This window comes from Heptranchias perlo, chromosome 23 (assembly GCF_035084215.1).
Source record: "Heptranchias perlo isolate sHepPer1 chromosome 23, sHepPer1.hap1, whole genome shotgun sequence".
NCBI lineage: Eukaryota > Metazoa > Chordata > Chondrichthyes > Hexanchiformes > Hexanchidae > Heptranchias > Heptranchias perlo.
This window is the reverse complement of record NC_090347.1, coordinates 27,898,297-27,914,918: the sequence shown is the minus strand read 5'-3', so window position 1 is coordinate 27,914,918 and position 16,622 is coordinate 27,898,297. Positions and strand designations below refer to the sequence as shown.

General features: G+C 41.5%; 1 protein-coding gene across 9 annotated transcripts in view; it reads left to right on the top strand.

Annotated features, from left to right (window-relative positions):
- The window catches only part of arhgap44a (Rho GTPase activating protein 44a), a 290,103-nt gene that overhangs the window by 12,667 nt on the left and 260,814 nt on the right, over nucleotides 1-16,622 (top strand). The window lies entirely within an intron of this gene.

The following is a 16,622-nucleotide window of genomic DNA, read 5'->3' as shown; positions in this document are numbered from 1 at the left end:
GTGAGGAGAACACAATGAGTCTGCAAAGGGATAAAGACAGGTTTAGTGAGTGGGCAAGAAGGTGGCAGATGGAGTATAATGTGGGGAAATATGAGGTTATTCACTTTGGTAGGAAGAGTAGAAAAACAGAATTTTTTTTAAATGGTGAGAAACTATTAAATGTTCGTGTCCAGAGATACTTTGGTGTCCTGGGTCAGAAAATTCAAAAATTTAGTATGCAGGTATAGCCAGCAATTAGGAAGGCAAATGGCAAGTTGCCTTCATTTGTAAGGGGGTTGGAGTACAAGAGTAACAAAGTCTTACTACAATTGTACAGGGCTTTGGTGAGACCTCACCGGTAGTACTGTGTACAGTTTTGGTCTCCTTATCTAAGGAAGGATATACTTGCCTTAGAGGCGGTGCAACGAAGGTTCACTGGATTAATTCCTGGGATGAGAGGCTTGTCCTATGAGGAGAGGTTGAGTAGAATGGGCCTATACTTTGGAGTTTAGAAGAATGAGAGGTGATCTCATTGAAACGTATAAGATTGTGAGGGGCTTGGCAGGGTAGATGCTGAGAGGTTGTTTCCCGTGACTGGAGAATCTAGAACTAGAAGGCATAGTCGCAGGATAAGGGGTCGGCCATTTAAGAGTGAGATGAGGAGGCATTTCTTCACTCAGAGGGTTGTGAATCTTTGGAATTCTCTACCCCGGAGGGTTGTGGATGCTGAGTCGTTGACTATATTCAAGGCTGAGATAGATAAATTTTTAGACTCTAAGGGAATCAAGGGATATGGGGATCGGGCAGGAAATGGAGTTGAGGTTGAAGATCAGCAATGATTTGATTGAATGGCAGAGCAGGCTCAAGGGCCTGTATGGCCTACTCCTGCTCCTATTTCTTATGTTCTTATGTTAACCAACAGTAATACAATAACTCACTAATAGTCTATGTGTAACTGGTAGTAAGTAATAAGTGTAGTGCCCTGATATCCTACCTGTAACTAGTAGTAATCATAAACCCGCTGATATTCACCCTGAAACCATAGCCAGAAATCCCCTGCACTTCATACAGTGCGATCAGGCTCCTCAGTTAATGCCAGTTTTAATAGGCACCATCTCTCTCCCTATCTCCTTGGACTCTGGTTCCTTGTGAAGGTGAAAACTCTGAACTGGGAACCTTTTAAGAGCTGATCTGTACTTGGACTTCAAACGTCAAAACTGGTCAGTACAGACTGCCTGAACCAAACCGAAAGATCGCACATAGAGCAGTGGGCTCAGTGTATATGGCACTTCTCACAGGGCACATTGTCCTGAACTCAGCTCAGCGTCAACATTTCTAAACCACTCCCTGGGCTCAGTCTCAATAAATGTGAGTTTTCATAGAAACAGAGGAATGACAGAGAAGGATGGTGAATTACAGTCAAATCAGGTACAGAAAGAAAATTAAAGAGAGGGAAAGAAAGATTGGATTAAGATAGAGAAAAAGCAGACAGAAAGGCAAGGTACGAAAAAAATATAAGATTTAACATTTTTAAAATCTCTAATGACAATTGACTACATGGAGGAATGAGATTGAACACTTTAAATTGTTCCCTTTCTGGGCCAGAGAGGTTTATTGGTACTACGTTAACAATTATCACATTGTTAAAGAGATACTTACACTCTTAATTACCATACTAAACTTTCTTTGGCGAGTTTAATGGGTAATTAATGTGCAAATCCAGCAAGTTCTTAAAAATAACAGGGAGGCTAAGGGCGAGATGTCGTTTGTGTGAAGCAAATGGTGGAGCAGTGTAAATTGACCAGCAAGTTCTGGTCATTCGCAACTTGCTGGCGGATTTGCGAATTAATAACGTGTGTCGTTAACACGCCGTTATTTTTTCCAGCAAGATCTGGCCCAATATCCAAAAGAAGTCCGGGATGTAGAATTATTTCCAGAACACTGCAGTGGGTGGCTGCACTCATTTTTCTGGCCTTTAAGCATTAAATAAATTCTCAGCTCAATGTGGAAATTGACACTATTTATTTTTATTTAAGGTAGCTTAGAGCTTCTTTCTAATTATTTTAATTTGTAGCTTGCTATACATCTTTAAGCACAAAGCACTGGCACTGTAAGTTGACTGAATATTATGTAATTAAGGTGGCAGTGGGTGGTTGGTCTGGTTTATGCCAGCACTTCTGTGTGCAGTGAGTTTCCCGATCTTGGCTTTGCTGTAGGAGGTGCTGCAGGGTGAGCAGACTCTTGTAAGCTTAACTGTCTGGAAAGACAGTGGGTGTGATGGTGGTGAAGCTCATCTAAGTACATAAAATTCTAGACAGTAGACTGATATTAACACTGCCAAGGAACTAGGACCAGAGGACAGAGATAGAAATTTGTGAAACATAAATTTAGAACCAATATCAGGAAAATTCTTTGCTCATAAAGTGATACATGTTTGGTATTATTTATCAAACAAGGTAATAAAGGCAACAATATTGGGGTTATTGAAAATACCATTATACGAGACTAATATGCTAGATGGACAGGTGAGTGTTAATGGGGAGAATGGCTTTTTCTCATCCCTGATTTTTCTCATCCCTGATTTTTCTCATCCCTGATTTTTCTTCTGTTCTTCATAGAATGGGAAAAGACGGGAGGAGGAAAGGAAGAAGAGTTACTCCAGGCATTCCTCTGCACTTCCTAATAGCTGGTTATTGGGCTCTAATGGGTCGAGATTTTGGAGTAGAACTGGTTTGCTTGTGTGCCTTTTTGGCCAGGCAGTGAAGCAGTGGTCTAAAGAGAGAGAAAAACATTTAAACATGAAGGTTTCATTGGAAGACCCTGTTCCTCAGTCTGTGGACAGCTGCTATCTATTATCTTTAATCATTTAATCAATGGTCTAACAAGAAATGTTTTGAAATGTCATGTTATTTTGAATTCACTGGGTTCGAAATTCAATGGCGCCACACCCTGCATCCAATATGGCAGGTGGGGCATGCACATTCATTTAAAAAAATGAAATAAAAATGCCATCTACAGTAAAATATACATAATTTTAAAATAGTAGCGTAGAAATTGGTTTGTGCTGGCCTGTCAGTGTGAACTGGGTGCAGGGATCGGTTCCTGTGTTGAACAGGTAGGCCCAAGGTCCACCTGATATTGGGTCTCTGATCTCATTTACTTGAGACTGGCAGGCTGCAGAACCCTGCTGGGCATCCCCAGGCAGCTCATCAGCAAAGAGGATTTCAATTTATGGCCACTGTGTCGTCTGCAACTCCCCTCAGGTACGTCCGGGGTGGGGGGGGAGGGAGGTGCGGTGGACATGGATGTGATTGATAGGGAGATGGGGTAAATGGGAGAGGACGGGGGAAGCGATTGAGAGGGAAGGGATGACCAGGAGAGCAGGGAAAGCGATTGGTAAAGGGAGGGGTCAGCCATCGGGGGAAGAGAGGGGGCAGCGATCAGGACAGGGAGGGGAGCGATTCATAGGGGACCAAGTGGGGGCTAGCAATGGTCTTCAACACTTAACTTTTTGGTGGCAGCCCCCAGGGGTCCCTATAAGAACTGCTTGTTAGCCTACATGTAGGCAGTGAATTCCTGAACTGAGTCGGCCTGGTGCCAACTGCGTTGAGGGCAGCCCAATTTTACAAGGGGGACCTCAAACAGGCGTTTGATCCCTATTTGCATATGCAAAGGGCCTAATGCCTGGTTCAGGCACAGGCCCTGGACAACTCTTTTTCTGCCTTTACCAATATGGACCAATATGGCTGGCACGTGATGCACGTCTGGTGCGTAGTAAGGGGTAGTGCCATGCCTGCCATATTGAATGCTGGGTGCAGTGCCATTGAATTTCTAGGCCAGTGAATTCAAAATAACAAGACCTTTCAAATCAATTCTCCTTAGGCCATGTGTACTGAAATGATTAAAGATAATAGACAACAGCTGTCAACAGTCTGACCAACAAGGTCTTCCAGCACTTCCCTAAAAATGACACAACAGACTTGTTAAGGATCCAAACCATTTTGGGTTCTGCCTGAATATCACGGGAAGGAAGGCTGGCTTTGTTGGAATGTCTCTTGAGCTACATATGAATTAAAACTGTTTCTATCAAAAGTAATATTTGAAATAATTAAATTAAGGTATTTTGGGTATTGTATTTGAATAAAATATCACTTTGTGTTTGTATATTAAAACACCATGTCAAGTGGCTTACAAAATAGCTTCTAAACATCAAACAAAACCACAATTGCTTAGAATGTGTGAACCAATTATTTTCATCCTACATCTGTTGATTACTGAAGGTTTGTTCATATTAACCAGTCCTACTTGTGGCTAATTATGAGGTTTGGTTTCTTGCAGGGTTCTGTTACCATACCACATGGGCTGCTAATGGATCAAGATGCACTCAGATTACATGGCTCAGCCAATACATGTGTGTTAACTAGCCAATATATATAATATCCTCTTCATTCCTCAGAACATGACTGAAATAACCAGAAATCAAAACAGAAAATGCTGGAAATACGGAGCAGATCAATCAGCATCTGTAAAATGAGAAGGCAACTTATGACTGGGTGTAAATGTGAGGATAATTATCACTAATAGCATAAATTATGCCTAATTTACATACTCGCGTTAGGTCATAACCTATCTTTTTAAAGATGTCGCCTACCCTGCTGTGTAATTCCAACTTTCTGTTTTTATTTCAGATTTCCAACATTAGCAGTTTTTTTCTTTTTATTTTACTGAAATAATCAGATTAATTTTGTTTACTTCTGCATACTCTTTCTAGAAGGTTTAGTCAGTTATCAGATTGTAAATTTTGTGATTTACATGTCTGCCTCAACTTAACAGTTCATTTTTCAGCAATGTAATACTCCCATAATAGATTTCAAAAAGGTCAAATACAAGTAACGTCTTAAAAAATTAAAACATAATTTGGCAAGAGTTTTTGATGGCATCAAAAGTACACAATGTTTCTTTGATTATTTGTATTGCACCAGTCTTCAATCCTGTACCTAAAGTATTGCTGTGCTGCAAGTGTAATAACAAATTTGGGAAATCTCAATTATTTATCAATTTTTTTTGTGCTGATTTCCTTAAGAAATTATGCTAAGAATTAATGGCCTCACTCTAAATCATGATCAGAGTTAATGGGAACACTACAGGTGAGCACTGAATCATAAGTGGGAATCTGAATTAGTCTGAAATGGCCTTTTACATTTAAGAAGCACGACAGTGTTGATTAGAAGTAAACATCTGTCCTGATAATTGTTGCTGAAGTTTTGGTGACATTTTGTTCTCTAGGGGTCAGGGTTCCATTTCCCTGACTGTTCTGTTTGTGTGTGTCTATTTTGCTTCTTATGCTCTTTCTCATTGGGGGTGGGGTTTGGGATCATTTATCCTGTTGGGCTGACAACTTTTTATACTCGGTGTGTGGGGGAGAGGAGAAGAGTTTGCATCTTTTTGCTTAGCAGGTCAGTGACGAAATAAGTTGTATTTGCCCAAATAGTACATTGGGGTTGGGGCAGAGAGGATGGAGAGAAGACACTTTAAATGTATGTGCTATTAACTCTTGTGAAAAATCCCCAAATTAATGTTACTTAGTAATTTCAGTATGAAGAAACTAAGGTTCTAGCATGTTTTGAATCTAGCTTAACCAAAGAGCAATGATTTTAATGGCAAATTATAAAGGCTGTCTTGCTCTCATGGGTGGAGGCCTTAACTGGATGGAATAATCAGTGGCATGGTACAAAAGAAAATCTTGTGCCTTTATGTTTCAGGTGGTGTGAAAGAAAAATGAACCAAGTTGTTACTTTTATTAGTTGCTGGGTGTGTCCTTAATATGTAAGGTGGAGCATACTTAACAAATTGAAGTGCTGAATTCATTGTCGATTCTGAGCTGGATTAACTGGTTAGGTGGTTTCAGTGACATGCATTGTTTGGGCTGGGACAAGAGTTTGACTCTGGAATAATCCATTCTTGGGTGGAGCTGCATTCTTTACTGGATATGAATTGATGGTAATGTACCATGACCTGAGAACATTTGTATGCTTTTGTACAACTCAGTAATAACATCATTTGGAAAAAAAATGATGATACTCTGACTTTCTGACCAGTGACGATGAAATTATATTTAGTTTGGGCATTGTACTATTCTTATACAATTTTGGAGGAAGTTGCTTCTAGTAATATTAGAAATGTATTGATGGTACCAAGCTGGGTGGCAAGGTTACCAATGTAGGGGAGATTGATAGCATTTACAATAATTTTCCAGAGTATTTTGTCCCTTATTGGACCTGCGTTTTCTTCTGGTTTTTTGCCTCTCTCAGGAGATTACATGGCTTCAAGGGGGGAGGCAAGAAGTATCTAGTTATGATGCTCCAGCCATTATGAGCGTGGGGCAGCCTTGATGGACCAGCTGGTCTTTCTCCGCGTGTCATTTTCGTATTAAAGGGATATGGAGCAATTAATTGAATGTGCTAAGAAATGGCAGGTGGATTTTAAAGTGGGTTACATACCCTACATTGGTATTGTAATCATGAGGTGTGTGTATACATTTGGTGGAGAAAAAATGTTGGGTATGATTAGTAACCGTGGAAAGTTTGCCGTCAATGTGAGATTGCTGTAGAGCATTTGACCATAATCAAAACATTAATATGATTCATTGGTAAGGTTATATTTGACATTTTTTTCTTCCTTGCCATCAAATGGACATCAGCATATTGGAGAGGGTCAAACAAGTGATGAGCAAGATCCTGGTGCTTGATAGTCTATGTTTGAAAGAGAGGCTCACAGAATTGAACTTGTTTTAATTGTAGAACAAAAGACCGAGTGGAGGCATGATACAGTGTTTAAAATGCTGACAGGCCCTGGATAACCTAGCTAGAAATGACATTGCTAAACTGTAACCATTGAACAAGACAACACAAATGTATAATTCACAAGACTCAAGCGAGAGCATGTGAGAGAAATAAATATCAGGTCAAGAATAGAATTGAAGATTGTAGCACTAATAAAAACATAGGTTGTCAATGTGATTTTTGCTGTGGAAATGTTATCTGGGGAATGGAACTAGCCAGAGTGGAATAAATCATAGAATAATAGAATTTAATAATACAGAAGGAGGCCATTCAGCTGATTGCTTGCGCTGGGTCTGTAAAAGTACTAACAATTTAGTCCAATTCCTCTGCACATTCTGTAAAACCTTTACATTTTTTTATTTTTCTGATATTCACTTCCTTTTAAAAGCCATTATGGATTCTGCTTCCACCATTGTTTCTGGTAGAGCATTGGATGCCTTAACAACGCTCTGCATATCAAAATCTCCGAATCTCTCCCATTCTTTTAATGTAGCTTGCAATGCTAAATTGATATTCTAGAACTTTCCCTTGATTATGTTTTGAGGACCAGGAGAAATTTGACAGAGCTTCATAATCTTGATAGTTTTACCTACTCTTACTTCCCTGAGGTAAATGGATGAATCATTGTTCATGGTTACCTGGATTACACATTGCCTGTTGAAAGGAGAGGCTTTATAATCCAAATGGCCATGCATTATATTCTTCTGGATAGTTTAGGTTTCTTTTACTCTGTCTTGCAGTTTTGTACCTCTTTTCCTTCAATATCCTCAATTGAGAAGGTCTAACCAGTGGACTTCTGCATTGACGTTGTCAGTGCCATTCTTGGTTCAAAATTTGCAATTCAGTGCTGGTCAGTTAATAGGATAAGAAAGCGCTGAATGGTATATTTTGTATTTCTTCCCCATGCACCATGTATGTGTATCCCCTTTTATACACTCTCAAATATTTGGCGTTCTAAAGTGTTACTATTAATTATATACATCTTGTGCCCATGGTGTACTGAAACCCTCTATAAAGTGCATGATTTGATAGAAACTTAATTACTTTCAACAAAATCATATGAAAGCATTGCATGGATTAAGACTGACTATTGGAATAAATAAATAATACTTGCATTTAAACAGCAACCTTTCATATCAAAACATCTCAAAACACTGAATTAATTTTGAAGTGCAGTCACTGTCATTATGTATCTTGTTCTGATTGACTTGTCAGAAACTTTTGAAACTATTTGCCATAATATTTCAAGTAACTTCCAAGTGTATGAGTCAGCATTACAACATTTGTCTTCATATCTGACTGAACTCAGTTGTTAACGAGAGGGAACTACCATCCAGAGCGTTCATGTAAATAACTATTTGTTTAAGTCAGTGAAAAATAATCTATTTAGTCTGCTCTATGAAAAGCACTTTTGATTTTTAATTAGCACGTAAAACATTATTCATTATTTGCCGTTACAATCAAAAGTAAACCATGACACGGCTCCTATTTTAGAATGGATGAATACTAAAACCCTAGGGCAGATCTTCCGGGTCCTAGCTGGTATTGTGGTACCTGGTCTGCTGTGAGTATGGAAGATCATGGATGAACTGTCGATCATTTTCCATCAATTGATTTCAATGGACAGAAAGTTGCAGGCTCGTGATTTTCTGATCTGCACTCGCAGCAAGCCAAGTATCTCAACACTGTGAGGGCTAGAAAATCTTTAAACTGTGAGAACCAGAACCATTTGAAAGATCACCAAGAAACCAATGAAAGGCAGTTTTTTATTCCCTCCAGGTAACTTCTGCTCCCCGCCCCCCCCCTACAACCAAACCTGCTTTCTGGCCCCAGATAATTCTACTTTTGAGCATGTTGTTCTGAGGCAAACAGCAGGAGCTTACATTGACTGTTCATCTGAATGCAATTTATTTGTCTTATTCTGTGAACTCGGTGTGTGGGGAATTATAAATGCAGTGCAGTGCCCTGACACTCTGTCATACAACATACCAGTAGTAAATACTAACACCCCAGCAGACAACACTTCTAGGCTACAGGTACAGCTACCATAAACTCTTGCATTCTAGAAATTAAGTACATTACAAGTTTTAGTGCACTTGCATTTGACTAAGAAAAATTGTAAATTCTATTCATCCAAATTGGCTGCATTGAGATATTTTTATACCTCTACCAACTTTAACAGTGTATATATTTAGTTTTATTATCTTCTCCCCTTATGATTATTGAATTATTTGGTGCTGTGCTTTATGATACATTTTTAAATGTATTTGTCTGATTTACTCCCATTCCCCTTGTCACACAGATAGCCAGGCAAACAATTCACAGGCTTCTGTCCATGATATTCCTAAACTGGTTGCTGGAACTGTGAGGGTGACCAGGGTGTACCTCCCTCACAAAGGCATAGCTGTGATCTGTGATCACTTACTCCTTGTGTAGAGAATCATATGGAGGATTGTAGATGGATATCTCTGTCTTACCTACCAGCCTGTGGCATGTAGCATGTTGCGAAAATCGAAACAAACAGAACTATAGTGCCTCATCGACCATTTGAAGTGGTTAACAATTTCAAATTGATTGATGTGTCAGAACGATTTGTTTATTTTTGCATAAAGCTAAAACTGAATTATTTATAGATTATTTAAAATTATTCACTCATTTCAAAATGCAACACACAAAAAAATGGAGCTCGTTACAGTCACAGGCAATGAAAATCTCTCCTACATGGTCAAGAAACTGAGAGCTTCACAACTATTGCTGCCCTAAATGCCCGAGCTCTGTATATAAATCTTTCACAGCGATGACTCTTAAAGTAAAATTGAGTATACAGCTAGAATAAAAACTGATATTAATCAGACTGGACTGCAGAATCCTCTGATGCGTTCTCTCCCATTCAGTGACTTTGTCTTTGCCGATGCTCAACTCCCCCCGGCTAGAAGTAGTCTTGCCAAAGCCGTGGCTGTCGACCCATGCAAATACGTTTGGTCTCAAAAATCTCTCAAATCGGCAGTAGCTACTCTGGAGTATTGGATAATTTTTGAGACATCCGCAGACTATGATTGGTGAAATGTCTGTTTGCATCTAAATGTCTTATCCTAGAAAAAAATTATAATTCTGTCTAATTGTCCTCGCTTGCTTAAGTGCGAGATGGCAGCAGGCCATGTGCAGGAAGTTAATAATGGATACCTGGAAGTGAGTCACATGGAGATGTCTTAAAGTGATGATAAGGTAACAGTCTTGTCAAAGTATTTGGACAGTTTTATCAACTATAAAACTACCCTTCTGGGTTATTGTTTTTATATATTGCAATCTTTGTGGTTTAAGTCAAGTTTGTTTTATGTTACTAATTGTGCCCCCGCCGTCCATAGTAGCTCTCAGTGTGAGAGCCCTGGCCTGTGCCCTCCATGCCATTGATAAAGTAATGACTCGTCACAGAATCATTGGGAGTTTATCAAGAAATAGTAATCTGCAGTTAACTACTGGTAAGTAAGATGACCACCATGTGTAATTTAGTTGAACCTTATTTACAGTTTAAGGTTACATTGTAAACAGTTATAACCATGAATATGTAATGCTGTAGCCTTCTGCTATTGACTTTTGCTAACATGCACCTTTGCTCCTTTCCACATAATCAAAGGAGCAATGTATTCTCACAGGCGCTTAGAAACTTGATATCGTTTTTTTAAAAAAGTTGAGGAATATCATGATTTTTCCTTCCATGGGGCTCAATTTTAAAACGGAAGACCGGGTGCGCTGGGGGCACAGAAAATCAGGATCTCCTGGAGTGGGCAGGAATCCCGGCTCCAACACGCTGAAAAACATGCACGACCCAGAGTCATCTGGGTGCGCGCGTCGTTCCCGAACCCGGTAGTCCCGCCAGAAATTAAAGCCAGCGGGAAGGTATTTAAAACACTAAATCAAGTACTTAAAGTACTTGGAAATATGCATAAATCCAATTAGCAGTGAAGGCAAAGCGATTTCGATGCTGCCTCAGCATGTTTCCCATGCTGTGTGAAACACGCCATGGTGAAGGAGTCGTGTTTCAGCCGGCAGTCATTTGGACATTTAAATCCCTGTTTGACAGATGGGGATAAAAGGTGAGTTAATGCAGCAGGGCACTCAGTTCCCTCAGACAAACTTTTGGCTGGGAGATCTTTGTGTTTAGACTGAAAATTCTTGGTTTACACTCAGAATTGTTCTGTTTACACGTATTTACCAACTTTTCGGACCCCCTCAAACTGGACACATTCACCACTACATTTGAGAACGACGAGCATCACTATCCTCGCCAGGCATGGCGAACATTTCCGCCACTTGGAGCTCTACAGCACAGTGCTGCATCACAGGCACCTGCACAAGTGAGGGGAACAACAGAGGGAACGACGTCGCAGGAGGCACTACCCTCGACAGAATGAGGCTTAGCTTCTTGGACCTCCCTGAGGAGCTGTGCATACGGAGGCTGAGAGTGAGTGGTTAGGTGGTCACAGACATCTGCAGCCTCCTTCATGCCGAGCTGCTCCCAGCTGGGCCTGTTGGCATCTCTTTTTGAAGTCACCAATGCCCTCCACTTCTTCACCTCCGGATTGTTCCAGGGTGTCACCGGTGACATCGCCGGGGTCTCTCAGTCGTCTGCACACAAGTGCGTTAGGCAGGTCACCAACGGTGTGTTTCGCAGGGCTTCGCAGTATGTCAACTTCCCCATTGATGACCTCAGCCAGGCGGAGAGAGCAGTGGGACTCCACTCTGTGGCTGGCTTCCCACATGTACAGGGTGCAATCGATTGCACCCATATAGCAATCCAAGCACTTCCACACGAGCCAGGACTGTTCATCAACAGGAAGGAGTATCACTCCATCAATGCTCAGCTTGTTTGTGACCACCGCAAAAGATTCCTTCATGTGCGCCAGATTCCCCGGCAGCTGCCACGATTCGTTCATTCTGAGGGAATCCAACATTCTGTGCCTCCTCCATGCACCGAACAACCTTAAGGGTTGGCTCCTTGGGGACAAGGGATACCCCCTGCATATGTGGCTCATGCCACCTCTGAGGAATCCCATCAGCGAACAACAGCGTCGATATAACGACAGCCACATTGCCACCAGGTCTATAATTGAACATGCGGTAGGGTTGCTGAAGATGTGATTTTGGTGCCTCGATCGTTCTAGGGGAACGCTTCCATACGCACCAGCGAGAGTAGGTCGCGTTATAATAGTGTGTTGTGTCCTGCACAACATGGCGCAACAGAGAGGGGGTACCAGTTGAGGAGGCTCTATCCCCTCATTTACCATCCACTTCTGCCATCCACATTGAGAAGGAGGACGAACCCTTGGACAGACCAGCGGCTCTCCTGGACCAGGCCCAAATCACTCCTACCACCCTGTTGGACAACGGTTTGGAGGACATGTGTGATGCCTTGTAAGACCACTTCTAAAGTATCTGTCAGCCTGATTAAGATGGCAGAATGTTGTTCACCCAGAGTCCAAACGGCTATTGTCAGGGCCTGAATGGACTCATTTGTGAGCCGTGCTTGAAGCTCAACGGAGGCTAGTCGTCTTTCCATCGCAGACGTTCCCGCACTTACCTGCGACACTATCTCAGCAATTAGGTGCAACACTTATCTCAGACAGTTCCTCACGTCCATGTGACACTATCTCAGAGATTCCCTCACGTACCTGTGCCACCATTCCACTAATGCAGGAGTTGGACTCCTCCATCGTCTGCACTATTGTGGAGACTGTGCGTGGCACCTGTTACAGTACCTCACAAATGTGCTGCTGTCCCTCGATCATTCTCCTTTTAAAGGACGGCTCCCAGGGTTTAGCATCTGCGACCAGCTGAGCAGAGCCTGGAGAGGAGTGCGCCCACCAACGTGGACTCTCCACAGCTGCCCCTGCCACCAGTGTCTGCTTGTGCTCACTTGTGCGTGGTGACTCACCAGGTGCCAACCCAACTAGCTGACTACTAGGACCCACTGAGGTGTGAGTATCTGCACTGGTGGATGGCCCGCTAAGATGTGACGTTGCACCCTCAGAGGAATCGCTGTCTGCCATCACTGCAGTTGTTGAAGGGCCTGTAAAAGAACAGAAGGCAATATTAAGCATCATCACAAATGTGTCCTGTTGCGATGAGCATACTGAGGTGTTCAACATGCCAATCATTGTTAACATCAATTCATGTTGTGTGTGATGAATGTTAAAGTTGTATCACCAGACATTTGTGGGGTTCCCAACGAACAGCCACTCGAGGGTGCAGATGATCTCCAGGGCCTCCTCCGCTGCCTCTGTGAGGACCACTATTTGTTGTGGCCCCCCCTCCAGTCCTCACCCTCTCGCGTGCATTTTGCGCTCTCTGCTTCCAGAAGGGGAGAAAGTACAGACGTGTGAGTGAGTGATACTGAAGTGGTCAGCCGACGAATGCATTGGTTTGGGTGAGGCTGACCGTAAAAGAGATGCGTCAGAGGGTGAGTATCAGACAGAGACATCACATTGGATCAGGATTGGGGTGAGTGGTAGTGGTAGGGTCATAAATGGGGAGGTGAGGAAGTGCCCAGAAAGTGAAGGTAAGTTGAGGATGAGCCGTAAGTGGGTGTGAGGAGTGATGTGATGGAGTAGTCTTGGCAGTGTAGAATGAGTTGGGAGGGTGGGGGGGTGGGTGGTGGGTGATGTGGAACTCGGAATGCAGGAGAATCAGTAAGTGTACTCACTTTTTTGCTGACCTAGTTTGGTCATTGAAACGCTTCCTGCACTGGACCCAAGTGCGGTAGATGTTGCTCCTGCTGGTGACCTCCTCTGGCGCCTTGAGCCAGGTGGCAGAGGCAGGGCGCTTCCTCCTGTCGGCTGGGTAAAATAGTTCCCTCCTCCTCCTCACCCCGGCCAGTAGCAGCTGAAGTGAGGCATCACTGAATCTTGGAGCAGCCTTGCCCTTGTGCTGCCCATTGTGTCTCCTTGCTCTTTGCTCTAGCAAAATCCATTGGAGCAATGGCCCTTTAAATCTAGACACTGCAGCTGACAGCAGGTCATGTGGGTGCGCAGTCCGCCCGCTGTGCAGCTTTCAGATGGCAAACCCGTAAGCCACGTTAAAGGCTACCAATTAAGTCGCGATCGTGGGGAAAGGTAAGTTTTTATTATCCGGGTTTGCCGCATGCCCTTTGACCACCCCCACCCTCTGCCATCCCGCCATCCTTTTAAAATTGAGCCCACGGTCTCCTTAGACTGTATACCAGCCGCAGCTGAGAGTGCGTATTCTGCTTTTGGGTCTTCTTTCCTGTGAACTGGCTGAAGAGGTGTTGAGAGTAGTTTGGGGCAACTCTGTCTCTGATTTTTCCGTCTCCTCCTCACAACTCCATGTCCTCCACTTGGCACACTTCAACAGAAAGGCAGCTCAGAATGGAAACTCAGTAGTGCAGAAACAATCCTTCATTCCACTATTGCTGCAGTACCACATATGGGTGCAGCAGGGCATCTCTAAATAAAAGTCCTATTTTAGTGTCTTAAAAGAGAGAGGAACTTAGATATCCTGTGAATTATATGATTCTCAACTTACTGTGGTATCTGTTAATTTAGAGAACCATACTGTTCTGCTGATTTGTGAAATTGTGAGAGTTGCTTGCTAACTTTGGAAGAATTTGAGTATCCCAGTGCAGGAATGAATGATATGTACAGAAGGACATTATATGAAGGTATATAATGGGGAGCAGTGGAATACAAAGCTTATCTCACAAGTAGCACAGACCTTACAACTCACAGATGGAATAAACTGGCTGTTGCAAAAATGTTTTTTAGAACAGTAACAAATCCTGAAGCAGAAATTGAGACAAGCTGTGCGACAACTTATGGAGAAGATTGTTGTAGAAAGCAGATTTCCCAGACACTTGAGCTGAGGTGGGACTGACTGCTTTCCCTGAACTTTTGCTGTTAAGACTTGTAAACTGTGTCTGAGCTAAAATTTTGTAGTGCTGTGAAACCTTGTATATTATACTACATTTAACGCAAGCATTCAAGTTCAACTTTTGAGGAGGTGGAGTGGTCAGGACAGCAGTAAAACCCTTCTCGATTAATTCAATAGAGGATTGACATGGAGACTGATTGTTTATAGAAAATACGTCTTTGAACACACCTGCTTCTCGTGAGTTATATTGGCAATGACATAAATTATTTATATTCTGCAAATTGCCAGTCCCCAAAATCTATGTTATATGATAGATAACAAACAATTCAAAGTGTTATTTTAGGGGTTTGAAGATTATGTTTGTGGTCATTTTTGAGCATGGGTACTATTTTTAAGTGTGGAGTGATAACATGTTAAGATATTTCCACATCATTTCGTGGCTGTATGCATTGTTATTTGACATTAATCATTGTTAAATAAAACGTTCAGGTGGGACGCACAACACAGCACTTTGGATTTCTCACCATAGAGATTAATAACCACCCCTAACAGTTTACTGTAAAATATTTTAGAAATGTGGCATTAACTGACTAAGCCATGGCCAGCAGTGAGACATTTTAACTATCTCCTATTTGTGATTCTGACCATAGCATATGTGATTTCACTGCATGCTTAGGGTGAGTAATTGTGCTTGCTGTTGGATGTGAGAGATCCTCTTTTTCTTTGTTACTTCTCTGTTGAAAGACAAGAGTTGTGAGGTTGTTTTCTGAATGTTATTTTTATTCTGCTTTTGCTTCTTGGACAGGAATGTGGAGTTTGTCTTTAGAATGTTGCCTTTTTTACTTCTCTCTCATGTTGCTATTTAAGAATTTAGAATTAGTGTTTCCCTAAAAGTTTTCTACCGGGAATTGTCTGCTGGCCAACCATTCAAAATATTAAAATTTATTCAACCGTTTATTGGTGTAATTTTAACTTGGTGCCTTATTAATTGCCTCTTTGCAAAATCTATGAAAATAAATTTATCTCACTTTTGCCCCCATCTTGTAGACTGTTTTTGATGACTGAAGCTCGAAGTACCATAAAAGCAGCAGAATGATGATGTCCGCAAAATGACAACGTCTTGATGAACGGGTTGTGGAGATTTGAGTTGATGAACTATTAAAATTGTACTCTGGGGATGTAGGAGAAAAACCTCAAATCATGTATAACAGTTGTGTGAGAATGCTGTTATATGGGAAAGAGTAGGCATATGTTGTAGCTAGATAAATGGCATTGTTTTTTATTGCTTGTATAGGTGGAATGATATGATTGTTTGTGGCATGGAGTTCCTCATGGCAACTATTAATGCTATAATATGATTGGTTAAAAAGTAGGAAGTCAATCTTCGTTTTTTTCCCCAGATGGATAAATCTGTTACTGAGTCTCCTTCGCTGAATAGTCCTGAAATTTCGTTACGTATGGTATTTAAAAATTTGAACTAATAGACTGAAATGTTTCAACTTAATGCACAGTAGCACTTGTACAAGCAATACACCTGGTACACCGTTATCAATTCTTTGCAAAATTATTGTGCAGTCAGGGTAAGAACTGAAATCACTATTTTGATGCTAAAGACTGAAAGAAACCTAAACATTTTCTATTCATATTTATGGGTGTTTAATGTCAAAACAGTAAATTAGTCCTTATCTGGGCTACATGATCATTCAGTGCTATATTCACAATGGTGTGAAAGGAGTTTTGAAAGTGTGATTATTCCAGAGCAGTGAACAGTATCAAGAACATTTTGCTGATCATTTTGTAGGAGGAGAAGTAAACAGACCAACTTCATCCACTTGGAAACTTAAAAATTTATATTTTGGAGGATTGCCATTTTCCACAGTGGGATTGAAGCAGAAACTTGCAATTATTTGTGTAGAT